This window comes from Lissotriton vulgaris, unplaced genomic scaffold, assembly GCF_964263255.1.
Source record: "Lissotriton vulgaris unplaced genomic scaffold, aLisVul1.2 SCAFFOLD_2145, whole genome shotgun sequence".
In the NCBI taxonomy this organism is placed as follows: domain Eukaryota; kingdom Metazoa; phylum Chordata; class Amphibia; order Caudata; family Salamandridae; genus Lissotriton; species Lissotriton vulgaris.
In genome coordinates, this window is record NW_028255453.1 from 274,921 (window position 1) to 295,074 (window position 20,154).

Sequence of the window (20,154 nt, forward strand, 5' to 3'; positions counted from 1 at the left end):
TCACCAAGAGCCAGTGTGGGCATATATTTCTTCGTTCATTGCGTGGGGGCTTTGGGCTTTCTATGGATGCGAGCTGCGCAAATCACTTAAACGGAGACAGAAAGGCTAGGCCCTATCTCTGCAAACGGGTTCTGTTTACCTTCTTCACTAGGCAGGTATGTGATTCTGTAGAGCAAGCAGATAAATGTGTGCAAAATACTATCTTGGCACCCCGGGCTGGGCCCCTCTCGGCTGAGCCAAAAGTATGCGAGAGGTCAGGGATACGTAGCTGCAGCTTTCAGAGTGTCTGGAGGCATGAAAACCTTAATTCGGGTCCTGGCTCAGGCTGAGCCACAAAAATGGGTTCATCTCGACTTTAAACGTGCACAGTGCAAAAACATGGACAACATGGGCCTCAGTGCAGAATTAACGTTTCTTTCATGGAAGACTTGGTAACTGACATTCTAATGTGGGACGGAAATGCAGAGGCCTCATTCTTCAGGCCACAAAGGGAAAATGCATGGGTGACATGCACATACACTAAACGTGGGGTACACGCAGGGGACACATTGGCCATATAAAATTTCATTTTCCTCATTCCCTCCTTGTCCCCTACTTTACCCTTCAGGACATATCTATATTCATGAGACCGTATATCTGATCATACAGCATCATTTGTTCATCTTTTATCTTTTGCATACGTGGATGGGGAACACAGACAGTGGCACACAGGCCGCAAATCGCCGGGCCACACTGCAGACAGAGACAGCAGCCGAATACATAAGCAGTATCATTCCTAGAAACGACAACACTTTCCATCCCCATGCTGATATTACACCCCAGAGCCAACCGGACCAAGTCCATGTGCCTGGGTCTTGATGTATATCATGAGCAATCTTGTGGAGTCTTGTTATTGCTGCGTACACAGATGGCGCATTATTTGGAATGAAAACGCAGCAACTGGAGCCAATCACTCTACAAGCCCCGCCCCTATCCGCCAGGATGACGTCAAGAACAAGGCGGTTCTGAAGAACAACAAGTCTCATGGCAGACTGCTCCTGGGTCAAGTTCGCCAGGGCAGATGCAGTCTCATTTACTACTGCTTCTAGAGTTCGTGTCAACCTGCGTATGAGTTTACTGTTTTGGACGGGACCTATGAAGAAAAAGAATCCTCTATTGAAATCTGTATATTGCTCCCAGGCTGTCTCAGTCTGATTAATCTCGGAGGAATCGGTCTCTCTCCGGTGTCTAACATGCTCTAGTCGTGAATCTCGATGATAATGGGATGGGGCCAGAAAGACGGGTGGCAGCAGGAACGCTATATAACATGTCCCACCCCAGTCTAAGGGCAGATGTACATAGGCTGTCTGACCGCAAATGAAATAGGTATGGCGTGATGCTTTGAAAGAAGACTTTCCTTTATCAATAAACTCGACTACAGCATTACACTCGCTGTGTCCCATATGTACTGATCCTTTCTTTCTAACGCACAAATCACCTTTTGCTGGTAGGACTGTAATAGATTGTGGACTTGCATTTTGCTTGGGCTGAACATTCAGAATCATAAAGCTAAGGGAAGCATTTCCTTGCTCGTACTCTTCATTTTCTAGATCTGTTCCCTTCCTTTGGGGGAGTCCGTCATCGTCTGGAAAACATGCCTCATTCATTACTTTATTCAAATTACCCCATATCCAGTCGCCCTGGAAAACTGTGGACTTTCTGTCTAGTGATGACATTAAAGCAAACCATGCTCCGCACAAACCATTGTGCGAGAACGGAAAAGGGAAGAAGGGCAGAACTCCCTTCGTTTTCTGATAGGTGGAAGTTGGCCACATACCCAGCAATCTGTCGCATTGCTGGTCTGATGAGAACGGTGCAACATTCGAATAAAAGTATTGTTGCGCAGGGCGAGTCGATATGACAGTTCATGGGGTGGCAGATCACTAAATGTATGCTCTACAGTGTCATTTATGGAAAAGTGCATATGTGAGGCAATAGGAGGAAAGAAAATATGTAGTGTCAAGCTGATACATATTATAGTGATGCACAGAAGAGACAGAAAAACCAGAGTTACTATACATCTACTGCGTAATATCTTGCAGTATTTTTCTTTCATTCTACTCTTTTTACTATTCTGGTCTACGATCTTATACATGTCAGGAACCTGTCTAACCAATTCACCACCTAGTGGACTTAAACAATTAAACGCTGTCTGACTTTCTAGATCGTAACTTGGACCTGTATTCTTGCTGTGGAGTCTTTTCTAGCAAAGGGGGCTTAAAGTCTGTAATGTCACTGTTCTTTATCAAAGTTCCAGAGTCTCCAAAATATTTTCTGAAATGATGGGCGTGAAGCCATCCTTTTCTTCCTTCGACTTTGATGGCTGTCCTCGTGGTCAGTAATACTTATTTCGGTGTCATCCAACGCGGCTCAAGGGGGCTTGATTGACCAAAATTCCTCACGAAAACAAAATCTCCAGGGACTATGGCATGCTCCTTGACCTGGGTGCTGTCAGGGAAGGCGGCGGCAACCTGTGAACGACAAGAGAGTAGTGCAGACATCAAGGAAGCCAGGTAATCTGTCAGCATGTTACTGTCAACATCAGTTATTTTCTTAGGCATAGGCGTACCCCACATATTCGGCGGTCTACCGAAAACCACTTCATACGGAGATAGGCCTGTTCTGGAATGGGCTACCATACGCATGTAAAAGAGGGCAACCGGCAAGGCTACCATCCAATCCACGCCTTTTTCTGCACAGATCTTTGCTAATCTCGTCTTTATTGTCTGATTATGGCGTTCTACAAGTCCTGCTGCATCAGGGTGTCGTACACAATGAAACTTCCACTGATATCCTAACAGAAGGGATACTTGTTTCATTAATTTAGAAGAAAAAGGCTGACCATTGTCTGAGTACACGACACGGGGCAATCCATATCTCGGGAAAAATTCACGCACCAATTGCCTGGCGGTTGGCACAGCAGTATAATCTGGGACTGGATACGCTTCTGTCCATCTAGATAGTGCACACACAACTACCAGGACATACTTGTAACCTCTACATCTGTCCATTTGGATATACTCCATCTGGAGGACCTCAAAAGGATGGTCAGGAGGATGAAATCCGCCTTGTTCCACCGGAATGCCTTTACCTGGATTGAACTGGCAACAGATCATACAGGTACGTACTTTCTGTTTCGCTGCTGCACGCAGGTGCTTGTTAAACCAGATATTCTGTAAGCTGTCTAGCATTGCCTTCTCTCCCAAGTGTGCTGGACCTTGTGCTGTGTTTATGATCACTTGTACCATGGAATCAGGAAGAAACCATGTGGCTTTGCCTTTAGTCATCCAACCTTGGTCAGTCTGGACCCCTCCTTGTTCAGTCCATATCTTTATTTCATCTGAAGTGGTATGTGTCTGTATGTCGAGTATATCTTGTGAAGGATCCCTGACTGTCATGCTTTTTGTCGGTAATGGTACCTCTGTCTTTTTCATGTCTGTTGGTGTCTGGGCTGTAAGTTTAGCAGTTCGGTCTGCCAGGTCATTACCCTGGGAAATGGTATCTGTAGCTTTGGTGTATGCTTTGCATTTCAGGATAGCTATGGCTGTAGGTAAATGTATTGCTTCTAACAGGGCCTGAATAAGCGGACCGTGCTGAATTTTAGTACCATGAGAGGTCAAGAAACCTCTCTCCCTCCATAACACTCCGAAGTCATGAACAACGCCAAATGCGTATTGTGAATCTGTATAAATGTTCACTTTCAAGTTCTTAGCTCTTATGCAGGCTTGTGTCAGAGCAATGAGCTCTGCTGCTTGTGCTGACAGTGTGTCTATTCTTTGTGTCTCTATGACTTCAGTAGCAGTGGTCACGGCATATGCTGCCACTAACTCTCCTGCACTTGTTCTCATGCATGATCCATCTACATAGAGTGTCAGGTCAGGGTCTGGCAGTGCAATATCTGTCAGGTCTTGTCTTGGTTTTGTCACTATATTCAATACTTCCACACAGTCATGTGGTGCGGTGTCTACTGTACTTAAGGGCACAAGTGACGCAGGGTTCAGAATGTTACATCGTCTTATTTCTATGTGTGGCTGAAATAACGTCAGTTCATATCCTGTCAGTCTCGCTACAGTCAAGTGTTGTGTCTGTGTCCTGTTCAAGAGAACTTCCACTGCATGTGGTACCTGGACTGTCAGGGGGTGGCCCAGCACTATGGAGTCACTTTGTCTTATGGCTAGGGCTGTTGCTGCAACTGATTTCAGGCACGCAGGCAGAGCCTGGGCCACTGGATCCAGTGTACTAGAAAAATAAGCACAAGGCTTGTGTTTTCCTGCTTGATCTTGTGTGAGGACAGATAGTGCTGTTCCATCTCGTTCAGTCACGAAAAGCATAAAAGGTTTGCTGTAACTAGGAGTCGCTAAAACTGGCGCTTGACATAAGGCTCTTTTTAACTCTTCGAATGCCAAGGTATGTTCTTGTGTCCAAGGGAGGACAGTCGAAGACGCTGCCTCCTGTGTTGTCAACTGTATGAGTGGTTTGGCTAGATAGGCATACTGGGGAATCCATTGTCTGCAGTATGAAGCGAGGTCAATGAAGGCCCGTACTTCCTTTTGTGTCTTTGGCTGTGAAAGGTTAGCAATTAACTGAATACGTTCTTGTGTCAGCTGTCTGCCCTTCTTGGACAGCAAGTGTCCAAGGCACACCACTTGCTGTGCGCAGAATTGTAACTTCGAAGGGGACACTTTGTGCCCCTTGTCTGCCAGAAAGTGTAAAACTGTCAGTGACGCATTTTCGCAGTCTGGTTCTGATCGTGCTGTAATTAGGATGTCGTCTACGTACTGGAGCAGTGCAGTGTTGGTAGGCATGCTAATACTGTCCAGCTGTCTCTTTAATGCTTGACTGTAAATGCTAGGACTCTCTGTAAAACCTTGGGGAGCTCTCGTAAATTTAAAGCTGCGTCCATTTAAACTGAATCCGAAAAGATACTGGCTATCTGGATGAATGGGAACACTAAAGAAAGCATTCTTCAGGTCAATGACAGTAAAGAACGTTGCCTCAGAATCAATAGCAGTCAGTAATGATGAAATGTCTGGAACCACTGGGTATTGAGGGACTACACATTTATTCAATTCTCGAAGGTCAACAACTAGTCTGTAAACTGGTGGTGCATTAGGGTCTGTTCGTTTAAGGATAGGAATGACAGGTGAATTACATACATTCGAGTCAGTCTCCACTACCACCCCTTGTGCAATGAGTTCGTCAACAATTTTCAATAAGGACACTACGGCATCAGGTGGTAACTTGTACTGTCGTATACGTGGTAGTACTACTCCTGCTTTGAGAGTGACACGGTGTGGTGTTATGTCCATGTAACCTACGTCAGTCGGACCTTGTGCCCATAGATGCTGTGGTACATTCTGGAATCTGTGGTTAAATTCTTTCAACACATAATGTCCCTTAAAATCACGTAAGAACAGTCGTACTCCTTCCGGAGAACAACAGATAACTACTCCTAGTTCTTTTAATGTCTTTATACCAAGTAAGTTTTCTGGACATGATTTAGTAAGTAGCAAGTCTGTGGTACGTGACAGTGGACCAACTCCAAGGGAGATTGGTTTAGATACTTCATTAACAATAGGCTTTCCTGAAAATCCCAGGGAAACATTCTGTGAGCCCGAGAGGGGTGCCCCTGGAACCTCGTCATGGCTGATCATAGTTCTGCTCGCCCCTGTGCCAATCAGAAATTTTCTGTCTTTTCCCAATACACGACTATGTACATAGGGACCCTCTTGATCTACAGGAACCTCAATAAGGGGCAAGCCAACTTCCCTCTCAAGGCTGTTTCATGAGAACTGTTGGTATTCTGGATAGTCTGACTGCGTGTACTGATACATTTGTTGTGTGGCATGAACAGGCGGTGGTGGGGGTGGAAAATTCGCTACTGTCTGTTGTGTGTTCTGTGGGGTGCTATTTTGCCTTGGAGGGTGTGGTCGTTCTTTTGTCTTGCCTGTAGCTATATTGTGTTTCAGGACAGCACATTCATTTACATAGTGACCTGGTTGCTTGCAATAATTACAGTTCTCTTTGACAGGTGTCGTGGTATTTTTGCCATTTTTGTTCGTGTTTGCTGGTACTGATTGGGCAACCAGTACCTTCATTTTTGTCTCTTTCATGCGTCTCTTTTCATGATCCTGCTCTTCTCTAATTCTGTTCTGGTGGTATTGTAGCATTTGCAACATTTGTGAAGGGCTATTTGCTTGCCAAGTACTCTCAACCTTCAGTACTCTATTCTTGATCTGGGGTAGGGAATTCTCTACTAGTTTGCTCACGAAAAGATGAGGATATGACTCGCTACTGGGCTTAAGGCCACTATTAATAGAAAAGCATTTCTCGAATCTAGAATAGAAATCACTTGTGTCCTCGTCTTGTTTCTGTTTACAGGCTGAAATAGCATACCAATCTTCCTTTTTAGTAATCAATAGTCTCGGCAAAACCTGTATTAGGAGTTCAGGTAGTTCTCTAGCTTTTTCCCCAAGACCAACCCCCGGAAGCCTGCCTTTATCCTCTGTTTCCAATTCTGTCCAACTTAACTTTTTCTCTCCCACCTCCCAATCTTTTTTCTTAAGCTTTTTGTAAATACCTGCAGGCAACAGTACTTTCAATAGTTTCAGAATGTCAGCGTACGTGTAATCTCCAATGCAGAGAATGTCTTTTAATTCTCGGTGAACCCCCCCCCCCGGGTCTTTATCATGGCAGGGCAGCATCTTTTTCATTTCCAGTATTTCTAATTTCGTTAAGGGGGTGTAAACATACACTCGTTGAAGCTCACCGGTTGCATTTTTTACGGGATGTACCTCTCGTAGGGGGTTCTGTCTGTCTATGTACAGGTGCTTTCTGTCGTGGTGTGGGGCGGGAAGCAGGCATGTGGTCAGAGAAGTCAGGTACTTATGTCGTTGATCCAGGATAACATTAATTAAGTCAGTACCTAGGCCTGTCCATCTTTCTAGAACTATGTCGTCCAGTAATTTATACAATGGACCGGGATCGGAATATTGATTTTCATACAACGTTATCAAATGTTGGACCATGTAAATACCAGCCAAACGCTGTTCGTTCGGCGGAAGGCTCAAGAAAGACTGGGCTACTATATCATTACTATATATATTAGAATTGGACACCCACTGGGTGGCTGACCGGGCCAATTCCTTTTCATGTGGGGTGTGAGATCGCTCGCTCTCTATCCGTCGTTGCAGGGCTTTTTCAGTAGCTTGGAATATATTCTCTAGGGAATATCTTTCTTTTATAGCCTGTCCCTGTTTACGGTAGTCAAGGCACTTGGGCCTGTCAAACTGTCGTGCTTTGCCTACATAATTCATTTTGTCCTTTGCCTCGTTTTCTGACTCTTCCGGTGATGACTCACCCTTCTCGTCAGACGCTACTCTGTGTATTGCTAATATTTCCTTTCGTATTTTCTTGTACATGCTATCTGTCTGTCCCTGTTTATCATGTCGACCGGCATCTATGTTATTACTCCATTCTATCAACCCAGGCTTTACATCCCCGTCTCCTTCATCTTGTTCCCTGATCAGGCAGTTAATAATAAAACGGAGAATGTAATTCTTGACCCCCACCTTTCTGTGTTCCATGGCTTGTTCTATACTCTCGGGTCCCTCCCCCGTCCTAATGAAACGGTATATTTTATCTAGGTGCTCTTTCATGTCTGGTAATGTGTCCAAATAATCGACGGCCTGTCTTAGTCTTAGTGAAATCACGAGCATTGAGCCCTTTCCTGGTTCTGGGTCGTATATACAATGAGGGATTGCTACATTTACAGTAGGCGTTGGCGGTGGCCCCCTCCCCCTACCGCCCCTGGCCCTACGTTGTCTTTCACGACCTGCTGAAGCTGTTGGAGCTGATCCGCTGATGGGGGCGGAGGGAAATCTGCGTTTGCGTAGTCTGGTGCGGGCTCTCCTAGATATTGTATTGGCATTTATATAGCGCACTACTTACCCGTAGGGTCCCAAGGCGCTTCGACCGCTGCGAAACCCTTCCTGGCTTCCCTGAGAGATGGTCCCTTAATGGGTATCTCCAGGGTGAGACCAGGCATCCCCGGCGGTCTGGTGGGGCCGTTAGTGAAGATGAGGCAAGCTAATGCCCAGAGTTGCCGAGTGTGATCGCTGATCAGAGTGGGCACCGAGGCGAGAGAATTATCGAGTCCGCTGACCCTGGTCCAGAAAACTGCCGCGCCGGGAATCGATCCCTGGTCCCGGGCCGTCCTCTGCTCTCGGGTCTGCCGCCTCTAACCAGTGAGCCACAGATAGGAGGAAATAAAAGCCTCTGATGCTGTCGGCTTCTTTCTACGTACTCTAAAGGGTACAGGTGGTGGCGTTCGCGACCTACAGGGTGTTTCTGAGGGTGTCACTCTAGCTAGTTCTTCTGAGAGGACGGGATAAATACCAGTAACAACGGCATTTCTTTCTCTATCAGCCTGTTCTGCCTTGACCCGTTCCCCCTCCTCCCGCAGTTCTTTTTCTTTGGCTTTTTCCGCTGCTTGTTTACTTCTCTCTGCTTGGTGGAATTCTTTCTCTGTTCTCCTATGTGACTCTTTGCGCCATAACTCAATAGCATCTTTCTGTGAGGGTCTTGATTTCCTTTTCCATAGCGCTTCCTCTACTTTCATAATGCATTCAGAATCCCATGTTCCCGAAATAGGCCATCTGTACTTCTCCTCTAAATCCTTTGTGTAATCTACCCACAAGTCTAAAAACAATATGGCATGTAGCCCGTGTTTATTATACATGTAATGACCAGGTGTGTCTCTAGGCGGGATGTTAACTGGCTCTTCTAATATGCCTTTCCTGGTCCCTATCTGACGTAATTTCGAAAACAGTGGCATGTTGAAACCAACTCAATGAAAACACAATACACACAAAAATATTCTGACTGAAACAATCATTCACACTACAACACTAAAACACTAAAACAGATAACAGTTTGACTAGATACATGTACTTGAAAACAGTTAACTTTATGCACTGGAGTACAGTACAACCATACCATACCGGTCTCATAAAGAGACACGTCTTTACCGTGCCCACCGAAATGGACCCGTCTTTACCGTGCACAGGCACGTCTTTACCGAGCTCAAATAAATGAACCCGTCTTGAACTTTATGCGTTCCCCATAGTTGTACTCACCGGGAAGCAGAACTTGAAGGCCTCGGAAACTTGATACTGCCTGCGCATGCGCCCCGGAACAGGTGGACCTTCGGAAACCTCGGACCTTGCTCTCTCACGGCTTGGGCTCTGGTTGGGATGATCCGCAATCCTCACCGCCTCGTGTGGATGCCTGGTCGCAGTCCGTCCTCCTCCGTGGGCCTGAGGGAGTAAGCAGGAAGTCCCGCTGGCGTGTACACTTTGAAGTCCGTCACGGCTGTAGAAGGGGGCAAGGGCTGGACCTACATCACCGGCGCGTGGGGAAGGGGATTGGTACCTATTCGGGCGCCAGATTAATGTGGTAAATAAAGTATTACCCTGTCATAATTTCTATACTTAAACAAAGGATCATGCATATAATGAGAGGCAGAGTCCGTGGTGTCCGATTCAAAAGGGCTTTATTTCAGTAACTCGAGTTAAGGGAGAATCGGGTTCCATCACCACTAAGGTTCAGGAAGAGTCTTCTGAACTTTATTCACAGAGTACAATATTTATACATTAAATTGCATAGAGAAGGAGGAGCGCTCCAGGCAGAGCAAGAGAAAGAGAGAGATAAGAGTATGTGGGCGTGCATGAGGGCGTACATGTGGGCGTTCACTTGAGGAGTCATAGGTGTGTCATAGGTGGGTGGATACATGGAGGGGGGTCTGCATGGCCAGCTGGAACCTTTGCCCTACTTGTGTGCGCAACTTGATCATGACGTGCAATTGACGTGTAACTGGGGGAAGCTGAGGGGAGCTGACTTTTGGTCTAGTAGAGAGGCCTTCAGTGTCAGGACGACCTGCACGTCTGGTATTATCTGATATCTTAAGTTTGGAGGATGTATTATCTGAAGTAAAGGTCGCTCAAGCAAAGGTTGCTCATCACCAAGAGCCAGTGTGGGCATATATTTCTTCGTTCATTGCGTGGGGGCTTTGGGCTTTCTATGGATGCGAGCTGCGCAAATCACTTAAACGGAGACAAAAAGGCTAGGCCCTATCTCTGCAAACGGGTTCTGTTTACCTTCTTCACTAGGCAGGAATGTGATTCTGTAGAGCAAGCAGATAACTGTGTGCAAAATACTATCTTGGCACCCCGGGCTGGGCCCTTCTCGGCTGAGCCAAAAGTATGCGAGAGGTCAGGGATACGTAGCTGCATTTTTCACAGTGTCTGGAGGCATGAAAACCTTAATTCGGGTCCTGGCTCAGGCTGAGCCACAAAAATGGGTTCATCTCGACTTTAAACGTGCACAGTGCAAAAACATGGACAACATGGGCCTCAGTGCAGAATTAACGTTTCTTTCATGGAAGACTTGGTAACTGACATTCTAATGTGGGACGGAAATGCAGAGGCCTCATTATTCAGGCCACAAAGGGAAAATGCATGGGTGACATGCACATACACTAAACGTGGGGTACACGCAGGGGACACATTGGCCATATAAAATTTCATTTTCCTCAAACCACTGATCCTGCCTCCTGCAGGAGTCCATCACTGACATAGAAGCAGCAGCGGAGGGTGGTAACCACTGATCCTGCCTCGTGCAGGAGTCCATCACAGACGGAGCAGCAGGGAGGGCGGTAACCACTGATCCTGTCTCATGCAGGAGTCCATCACTGACAGAGCAGCAGGGAGGGGTGGTAACCACTGATCCTGCCTCGTGCAGGAGTCCATCACTGACAGAGCAGCAGGGAGGGTGGTAACCACTGATCCTGCCTCGTGCAGTGTTCAGTCACTGACAGAGCAGCAGAGGAGGGTGGTAACCACTGATCCTGCCTCATGCAGGAGTCCATCACTGACATAGAAGCAGCAGCGGAGGGTGGTAACCACTGATCCTGCCTCGTGGAGTGTTCAGTCACTGACAGAGCAGCAGGGGAGGGTGGTAACCACTGATCCTGCCTCGTGGAGGAGTCCATCAGAGACGGAGCAGCAGGGAGGGCGGTAACCACTGATCCTGCCTCGTGCAGGAGTCCATCACTGACGGAGCAGCAGGGGAGGGAGGTAACCACTGATCCTGCCTCGTGCAGTGTTCAGTCACTGACAGAGCAGCAAGGGAGGGTGGTAACCACTGATCCTGCCTCATGCAGGAGTCCATCACTGACAGAGCAGCAGGGGAGGGTGGTAACCACTGACCCTGCCTCGTGCAGGAGTCCATCGATGATGGAGCAGCAGGGGAGGGTGGTAACCACTGATCCTGCCTCGTGCAGTGTTCAGTCACTGACAGAGCAGCAGGGGAGGGTGGTAACCACTGATCCTGCCTCGTGGAGGAGTCCATCAGAGACCGAGCAGCAGGGAGGGCGGTAACCACTGATCCTGCCTCGTGCAGGAGTCCATCACTGACGGAGCAGCAGGGGAGGGAGGTAACCACTGATCCTGCCTCGTGCAGTGTTCAGTCACTGATAGAGCAGCAGGGGAGGGTGGTAATGTAATGTAATGTAATTATGCATTTATATAGCGCGGCTGTCACTCCAAGGAGCATCTTGGCGCTTTTAGCCCGTAGCCTAGGTGGAAGGCCGGAAACAGTCAGTTCGCATGTCTATCTCGTCTATACTAAAACACAACTGTGTCTAGACCAGAGTCATACAGACCTTGTCTGACAGGTTGAAAATCCATGTTTTCAAAGCCTTACGGAAATGATTCTCAGCAGAGATCAGGCGCAGATTGTGTGGGAGTTTATTCCAAGCCTTTGCTCCCTGTGTTGCGAGGGATTTCCCTCCTCTTGTTGAGAGTCTGAATTTGGGGATCTGTAACAGATTCATGTTTGCTGATCTGAGGGAACGTGTTGGTGCACACTGTTTGAACCAGGGGAGAAAGTATTTGGGTCCTTTTTGGTGATAAGCTCTGAAGGTAATCACTAGGATCTTGAACAGTATGCGTTTGTGGATGGGTAGCCAGTGTAGGGCCTTGAGAGCAGCCGAGGCAGATGACCTCCTCGGCCATTTTAAAACCAGGCGGGCAGCAGCATTTTGGACAACCTGCAACCTATGCAGGACAGAGCGATTTAGTCCTGCATATAAGCTGTTGCAGTAGTCCAAACGAGAAGTTACGAGTGCTACTGTCACCGTCTTCCTGCTCATCACTGATGGAGCAGCAGGGGAGGATGGTAACCATTGACCCAGCCTCATGCAGGAGTCCATCACTGACAGAGCAGCAGGTGAGGGCGGTAACCACTGATCCCGCCTCATGCAGGAGTCCATCACTGACTGAGCAGCAGGGGAGGGTGGTAACCACTGGTCCTGCCTCGTGCAGTGTTCAGTCACTGACAGAGCAGCAGGGGAGGGCGGTAACCACTGATCCTGCCTCGTGCAGTGTTCAGTCACTGACAGAGCAGCAGGGGAGGGTGGTAACCACTGATCCCGCCTCGTGCAGTGTTCAGTCACTGACAGAGCAGCAGGGGAGGGCGGTAACCACTGATCCCGCCTCGTGCAGGAGTCCATCACTGACAGAGCAGCAGGGGAGGGCGGTAACCACTGATCCTGCCTCGTGCAGTGTTCAGTCACTGACAGAGCAGCAGGGGAGGGCGGTAACCACTGATCCCGCCTCGTGCAGTGTTCAGTCACTGACAGAGCAGCAGGGGAGGGCGGTAACCACTGATCCCGCCTCGTGCAGGAGTCCATCACTGACAGAGCAGCAGGGGAGGGCGGTAACCACTGATCCTGCCTCGTGCAGTGTTCAGTCACTGACAGAGCAGCAGGGGAGGGCGGTAACCACTGATCCCGCCTCGTGCAGTGTTCAGTCACTGACAGAGCAGCAGGGGAGGGCGGTAACCACTGATCCCGCCTCGTGCAGGAGTCCATTACTGACAGAGCAGCATGGGAGGGTGGTAATCACTGCTCCCGCCTCGTCTAGTGTTCCGTCACTGACAATGGAGAATCGCACAGCAGTAACCACAGCATTCTACTGCTGACAGTGGAGCCGTAGAGGGAGCTCACCCTTCATCTTCACTCCTGGTAAACATTGACTTTCTCATAGTCCTTTGTATTTTCCATGATAGTTTTGCACTCTGCCTTTGCACTTTGTCTCGTGGCCCAGCTTCTTGAGTTTGTTTGCATTGAGTTTTGCTGCTTTTGTCCCCTCTATTATCTCCATTTATTGCTGGATTGTCTGTCATGAATCCATTTCGGAGAACGCTTCTGCCGGTATGATGAATGAAGCAGGTAGGCCTGAAGTAGTTAGGCTTGGCTTGTCGTTATCTTTGTATACATCCACATTACTCTTTTTCATATTGCCAGTGTTCATGCACTGGTGAAGGCTAGAGTCATTGTGTTCAAGTGGTGGTCATTTGTTGTGTAGCACAGTTTTTAAAGTATGGGCAAGGAGCATATGAGAAGGAATGGGTGGATTCATTTATGTATGAAGCTTAAATGATACCCATGTGCAAGGCAGACACAGGGCTCCTCAGTGGGTTGAATGTTTCAGGGATTGTCAGTGAATCTCACAGGAGGATATTGAGGCAGCATGCCCTCAGCTGTTGAATGCTGCCACCGACCCTGTGATGGAGTTGTGCCTCATCGGCCTATCTATGCATGGAGATGTCGTGTTTGGCTGTTAGTACCCACAGTGTTTCCACTTAAAAGTTGAAGATCCCTAGTGAGAGGGCGGGGCTCCAGGTATCAGGTGAGTGTTTGTAACATGCTCTTCCTCTAAGTTGGTGCTTAGCAGATGGACTTTCATCCTGCAAACATGCAACGATGGGAAATAACCTGCTTCAAGGCGTTCCAGGATATTTTCTGCACTTCATGATGTTGAACTACAACAAGGTTTAATTTTCTTATTTACAGAACATATTGTCCAGCATAATGGGCTCTTATCTATGGATTTTGAACTCCAGTGGTTGGATTTTAAAGTTCTGCATGACCTGAGGCAACTTACCAAGGCCCAGAGCAAGAGCTGGTTTAGACTCCAGCAGGGTACCTCCTGGCAGGGACCCAGAAGTGGAAGCGTTGTCCTTGAATTCCCATCCTGCAGGATCAGACGAGACCTGCGGATGCCTGGGCACTTCCTGTTCCTTCCCCAGGGGTGATGCAAAGGGCTGGGAGACAGAGTCACCCAGAAGGACAGCACTGTCATCTTTACCAGACTGCAAGAGGCTGGATCTTGGACAGTTGGAGGTGAAGATCAGTGTTATCCAGTTACGTAAGTCTTCCTGGTAATGGGAGCCAAAGCAGCATTAGAAACCATCGTTCGAGTGCACACTATGGATGCTGAGGCTGGCTCCTCCCATTATTATTGCCTTCCTGTCACAGCGCCTGCGCTTGTGGATGAGGTCGGTAATAGGTGAACTATCTTTACACACTGGACTAGCAGAGCATTTCCTGTCTTTACAGAAGTGGCTCCCGCAGAACTGGTCCTTCTTCCCAGGTCATTGAAACATCGCCCATCCCTATCAGGAGGTGCAGGGATACGAGTGACGTGGTTCTGTGGATCTTATATGGGCTGCTGACACAATGACGGACTGTAGTACTGTGTCTCTAGTGACAGCATGGAGCAAAATCCAGGGCCCTTTTTTTCCAGCTCGCAACCACCGCCTGGACTTTAGTTTTAGTTCTTGCCGCACACGATTCAAGAAGAGCACTATTGGAGAAGCTTTCTTTCAAGTTGCAGGTTTCAAGGGAGATTCTTAAGCTGAATTCACAGAGTCGGGTCAAGGAGTTTCTTGGGAATAGTGGACTGAGGAGTTGCATGTAATTTTGATATTGAACGGGATATGTGAAACTCTATACAATCTCTTGAGGACCGCATGTCGAGTGTTCATTGGAGTTTAGACAGCTCCTTGATGATTGTATTACCCTGAAACCGGTCCTTGGATGCTGGTTTCCGGTCCGGGGAGGACGTGGCTTTGCAGTTCAGGCTGGACTGTTCCCATGAGGCACAGGGTCAAGACTGATTTGAATATGGCTGGGTTCAAACTGGGGTGGTGAAGTGAGCAAAACAACAATGGATTCAACCAAAATCTCTTGACTGGGGGTGAATGTTTGATTCATTCAGCATTCCGTACACCATTTGTTGCTGCAGCACTTTTCATCCTAAGTGGGATGGGTACGCCCAGACGTGGGTCTCTTGCTCGCTGTGCCGCTGGATTCAAGCTAGCCTGGCTGATAAGGGGTGTTACTCCGAAACTGATCCCATGATGATTGTTCTAAGTCCAGGGAGGAACCTGGCTTGGCATTTCGGGCTGCACTGTTCCCATGAGGCACAGGGTCAAGACTGATTTGCATATGGCTGGGTTCAACATGGGGTGGCATGGTGAGCAACAGAATGATGGATTTAACCCAGATCTCTTGACTGGGGGTGAATGTTTGATTCATTCAGCATTCCGTCCATCATTTGTGCTGCAGCACTTTTCATCCCAAGTGGGATGGGTATGCCCAGATGTGGGTCTCTTGCTCGCTGTGTCACTGGATTCAAGCTAGCCTGGCTGATAAGGGGTGTTACTCCGAAACTGATTCCAGGATGATTGTTCTAAGTCCAGGGAGGAACCTGGCTTGGCATTTCGGGCTGCACTGTTCCCATGAGGCACAGGGTCAAGACTGATTTGCATATGGCTGGGTTTAACATGGGGTGGCATGGTGAGCAACAGAAAAGATCTCTTGACTGGGGGTGAATGTTTGATTCATGCAGCATTCCGTCCATCATTTGTGCTGCAGCTGTTTTCCCTTCATGCCTGCAAATAAAGAGGTTAAATCTGTGATCACTGAATACTCGTGGCTTATCAGGGTGTTCAAAAGATCCAGTGTTAACAGCACACAACGGCAGTGAGAGACAGTGCAGGGAGTGAGTTTCAGTGCAGGGAGTGAGTGTCAGTGCAGGGAGTGAGTGTCAGTGCAGGGAGTGAGTGACAGTGCAGAGAGTGAGTGTCAGTGCAGGAAAGGGGAGTGAAAGTGCAGGAAGAGAGTGTGTGAAGTGCCAAAAGTGAGTGACTGGCAGTAAAGGAGAGGAGTGAGAGAGTGACAGTGTGTCTCAACCCTGTTTTCCTCCAGCCTCTACAACCTCTGATCATGAAAACTCTAACCCTGCTGTCTATGACCTTACTGCGTGTGACACTGCCATGTCTGCCCATGCACCTCGCCTCTTGCTGTGATGTCCCTGTCCCACACTTCTTACCCCAGCCAAACCTTGTGTTTCCCCTGCTCCTACTGACATCTGGGCTATAGTTGTTGGAGGCTTACTCCTAAACTTTCTTCACCTCTTCTGTGCATTTTTGCTTTGCCGGAGAGACTCTGCTCAATCACTGTTGGCTCAGATGTCAGTGAACCGTATGCTCTGAATCTACCACATTGCAGGGAGTGAGTATCAGTGCAGGGAGTGAGTGCCAGTGCAGGGAGTGAGTGACAGTGCAGGGAGTGAGTGTCAGTGCAGGGAGTGAGTGTCAGTGCAGGGAGTGAGTGTCAGTGCAGGGAGTGACTGACAGTGCAGGGAGTGAGTGAGAGTGCAGGGAGTGAATGTCAGTGCAGGGAGGGAGTGAGTGAGTGAGTGTCAGTGCAGGGAGTGAGTGTCAGTGCAGGGAGTGAGTGACAGTGCTGGGAGTGAGTGACAGTGCAGGGAGTGAGTATCAGTGCAGGGGGTGTCAGTGCAAGGAGTGAGTGTCAGTGCAGGAAGTGAGTGACAGTACAGGGAGTGAGTGTCAGTGCAGGGAGTGAGTGACAGTGCAGGGAGTTAGTGTCAGTGCAGGGAGGGAGTGAGTGTCAGTGCAGGGAGTGAGTGACAGTGCAGGGAGTGAATGTCAGTGCAGGGAGGGAGGGAGTGAGTGTCAGTGCAGGGAGTGAGTGTCAGTGCAGCGAGTGAGTGACAGTGCTGGGAGTGAGTGACAGTGCAGGGAGTGAGTATCAGTGCAGGGGGTGTCAGTGCAAGGAGTGAGTGTCAGTGCAGGAAGTGAGTGACAGTACAGGGAGTGAGTGTCAGTGCAGGGAATGAGTGACAGTGCAGGGAGTCAGTGTCAGTGCAGGGAGTCAGTGTCAGTGCAGGGAGTGTTAAACTCGAGGTTGTTGCTTTGTTTATTTCTGTTTGGATCCGTGCTCTGCCTCGTTTCCAGGGTTGGGGGGGGCGGTTGTTGCAGTTTTATGGTCAAAGTCGAGCAGGAGGTATTGGGCGCTTTACATGAGGCCCAGTCACTTTACACACGGTCACCTTCACTTGTTCCAGACCCGGGCGATGGAGTGATTTGCCCAGAATCACAGGGCTGTGAGCCGACGCCGGTACTCGACCCATAGACTGCAGCTCTGGCCGCTACGCCACATCGTTTTGGGTTTGTGTCTCTCACACGTGAAGTGCAGGATGTGGATTTCTGGTGAATAACAACATTCCTAATTGAGAAAGTCTATTTACCTTTTGAGTGTTTTAGGCTCATTTATGTGAAAATACTCAGTGTTATTGTCCGGTGACTATGGCAGTCTGCGCATGTGCGGAAGAGTAGTGTCCATCCACTTCTGGTGTCTTGGCAATCTGCGCATGTGCGAAGGAGCGGTGTCGACTCACTGCCTCTGTCTCGGCAGTTTGCGCATTTGCGGAGGAGCCGTGTCCAGCCACTTCTGGGGTCATGGCAGTCTGCGCATGTGCGAAAGAGTAGTATCCAGCCACTTCTGGAGTCTTGGCAGTCTGCGCATGTGCGAAGGAGCGGTGTCGAGTCTCTGCCTCTGTCTCGGCAGTCTGCGCATGTGCGGAGGAGCCGTGTCAAGCCACCGCTTCTGTTTCGGCAGTCTGCTCATGTGCGGAGGAGCAGTGTCTGACCGCGCTGGATGAAGTTACAGTGTGAGGTGAAGGACTCAGGGTCATCAACGGCAGAGTCAGCATCAGCAGATCCCGACTTCACTTCCGGCCAATTGTTGAGTATGGCCCAAGCATGGGGGAACTTGTGTTCCGGGTCAGGGGCCACAGAGTCAGCACAAGCATTAGATGCTGATACCTCTGGCTTCTTTCTGTGTTCAGCTGACTGCAGAGGCGGAAGGACACCCTCTCGGGTGTCTGTGCAGCTATCTTCATCTACAGACCCTCACCGACCCTCCAGATCTGCCCCCCACCCCCTCAGACTCCAAACCTGCCCCCCCTCCAGGAGGTGGAGAGAGTCTACTATATAAAAATCTGTGCATACTGTGCTGCTTTTTACTGATCGCTGGGAAATCCTGCAAGTTACTTTGCATTTCACTGCACACGGAGGTATTTACAGCTTAATCTTTACATTTGTGCACACTGTATTACTTGTAATACTTTATGAGACATCTTTGCACACTGGACTGCTTTTTACAACACTTTGTGAAATCTGTGCACATTGTACGTGTTTATTACTTAATTATAAGAAATCTGTGCACATTGCATTGCTTTTCAGGGCACTGTAAAGGATATTTACAGCTTAAAGAGGTCATCTGTGCACAGGGCACTGCTTTTACCACACTATAAGAAATCTCTGTGCAATGTACTGCTTTTTACCACACTATAAGAAGTCGCTGTGCAATGTACTGCTTTTTACTACACTATGAGGACTATGTTCACAATGGACTGCTTTGTACTGCACTACAGGGGGGCATGCACAGTGAAAATGTGTACACTGCACTGATGTTTACTGCACTTGGAGAGATGCTTATCGCTGCACTGCTTTATACTGCATTGTGAGGAATCTTTGCCACCACACTTCTTTACCTGCACATTTGAGGGAAATTTACATTCTCATTGTTGCTGATTTTTTTATACCATGGGAGGTTGGACTCACGCACCCATCGACGCGCAGGCCGCTCCTGGGTGTGTCTGGCCAGAAAGAGGCACTTCCACCTTCTACTCTGACAAGGAGAGAGTCCACTTCTGCTCTGCCGCGGTCAGCAGCCCCCTCCTTTCTTCCTCTTCTTCCCTCTCTCTGTCTCGCTCTTCCTCACTTGCTGAATGAAAGCGTGACTTCAACAAACGGCTATTACCCTCTCTTTCCTCTCGTTTCCTTCATTTGTTCCCCCGTGAAATGGATCCAAAAGAGAAAGAAACACTTTTGCTGGAAATGTCGTCTTTTTCTCAAATTTTTCTATTCCAAAGTGCAGTCTAGGGATGAAGAGAAAAAAAGGTTCAAAATAAGAAAAATACAAAGTAAAGCAAAACAGAGGGGTCGCAAAGAGGCCAGATTGGTTTTATTCACACCTAAACACATTAGCGCCACTTCACGGAGTTTGCCAGTGAAACAGTACTTTCGTTTTCTCGCCTTTCTGTTGGTGCGTGGAGTGGAAAACGTTTAATGCAATCCTTATCGACTGTTTTCCTTATTATAGTTTATAAAATGTGTACCACGGCTCTGTGTTCAGGGATGTGGTCTTTTTAAATCATACTGCTTACTTTTTGTAAGGATATAAGCAATGGGCATTGAAACGGGTCCCTTCCTATTCATGTAGTCATGTCCTTTACTTTTCAGGCAAAAACACTCTTTGATTTCTAAATATTGAGTGTAAAAGTGTTAAGGTAACCATGTTGTTCCAGGTAATATTACACATGCTTTACTTAATCTTGCATTCCCTATAAGTGTTTGCTTTTCCAGGAGGTTATTACTTTTTCTTTTCAGGCAGCATATTGCTCTTGTCGAGTGCATAGTTTGAAATGAGTCGCATCCAGGTGTTTCTAGCGGGGCACAATTGGGTTGTAGCTATAGGCAGTGCACGTTTTTCTCAGTGGACACGTATATACATAGTAGGGGTCATGCCCAATTTACTCTCAAATACCAGGGCAATAACATCAATGATGTAAATTCACAAAAGAATGGTATGGAGGGATCAATCAAAAACATTTATTTCCAGCCAGAGTACAATTAATTACCCTGCTAATCTCTATTCTTATTAAGGACAAATTAATTTCTGCTATTACAGCTTGTGTACGTTTCAAGTGACGGGAAAAAAACACAGTATAGTCACATCAAACTAGTACATATACAGTTTTCATATATACACAATGTACACATCTTTACACAAACAATTAAATCACACTCATATATATGATACACTACATACATACAATA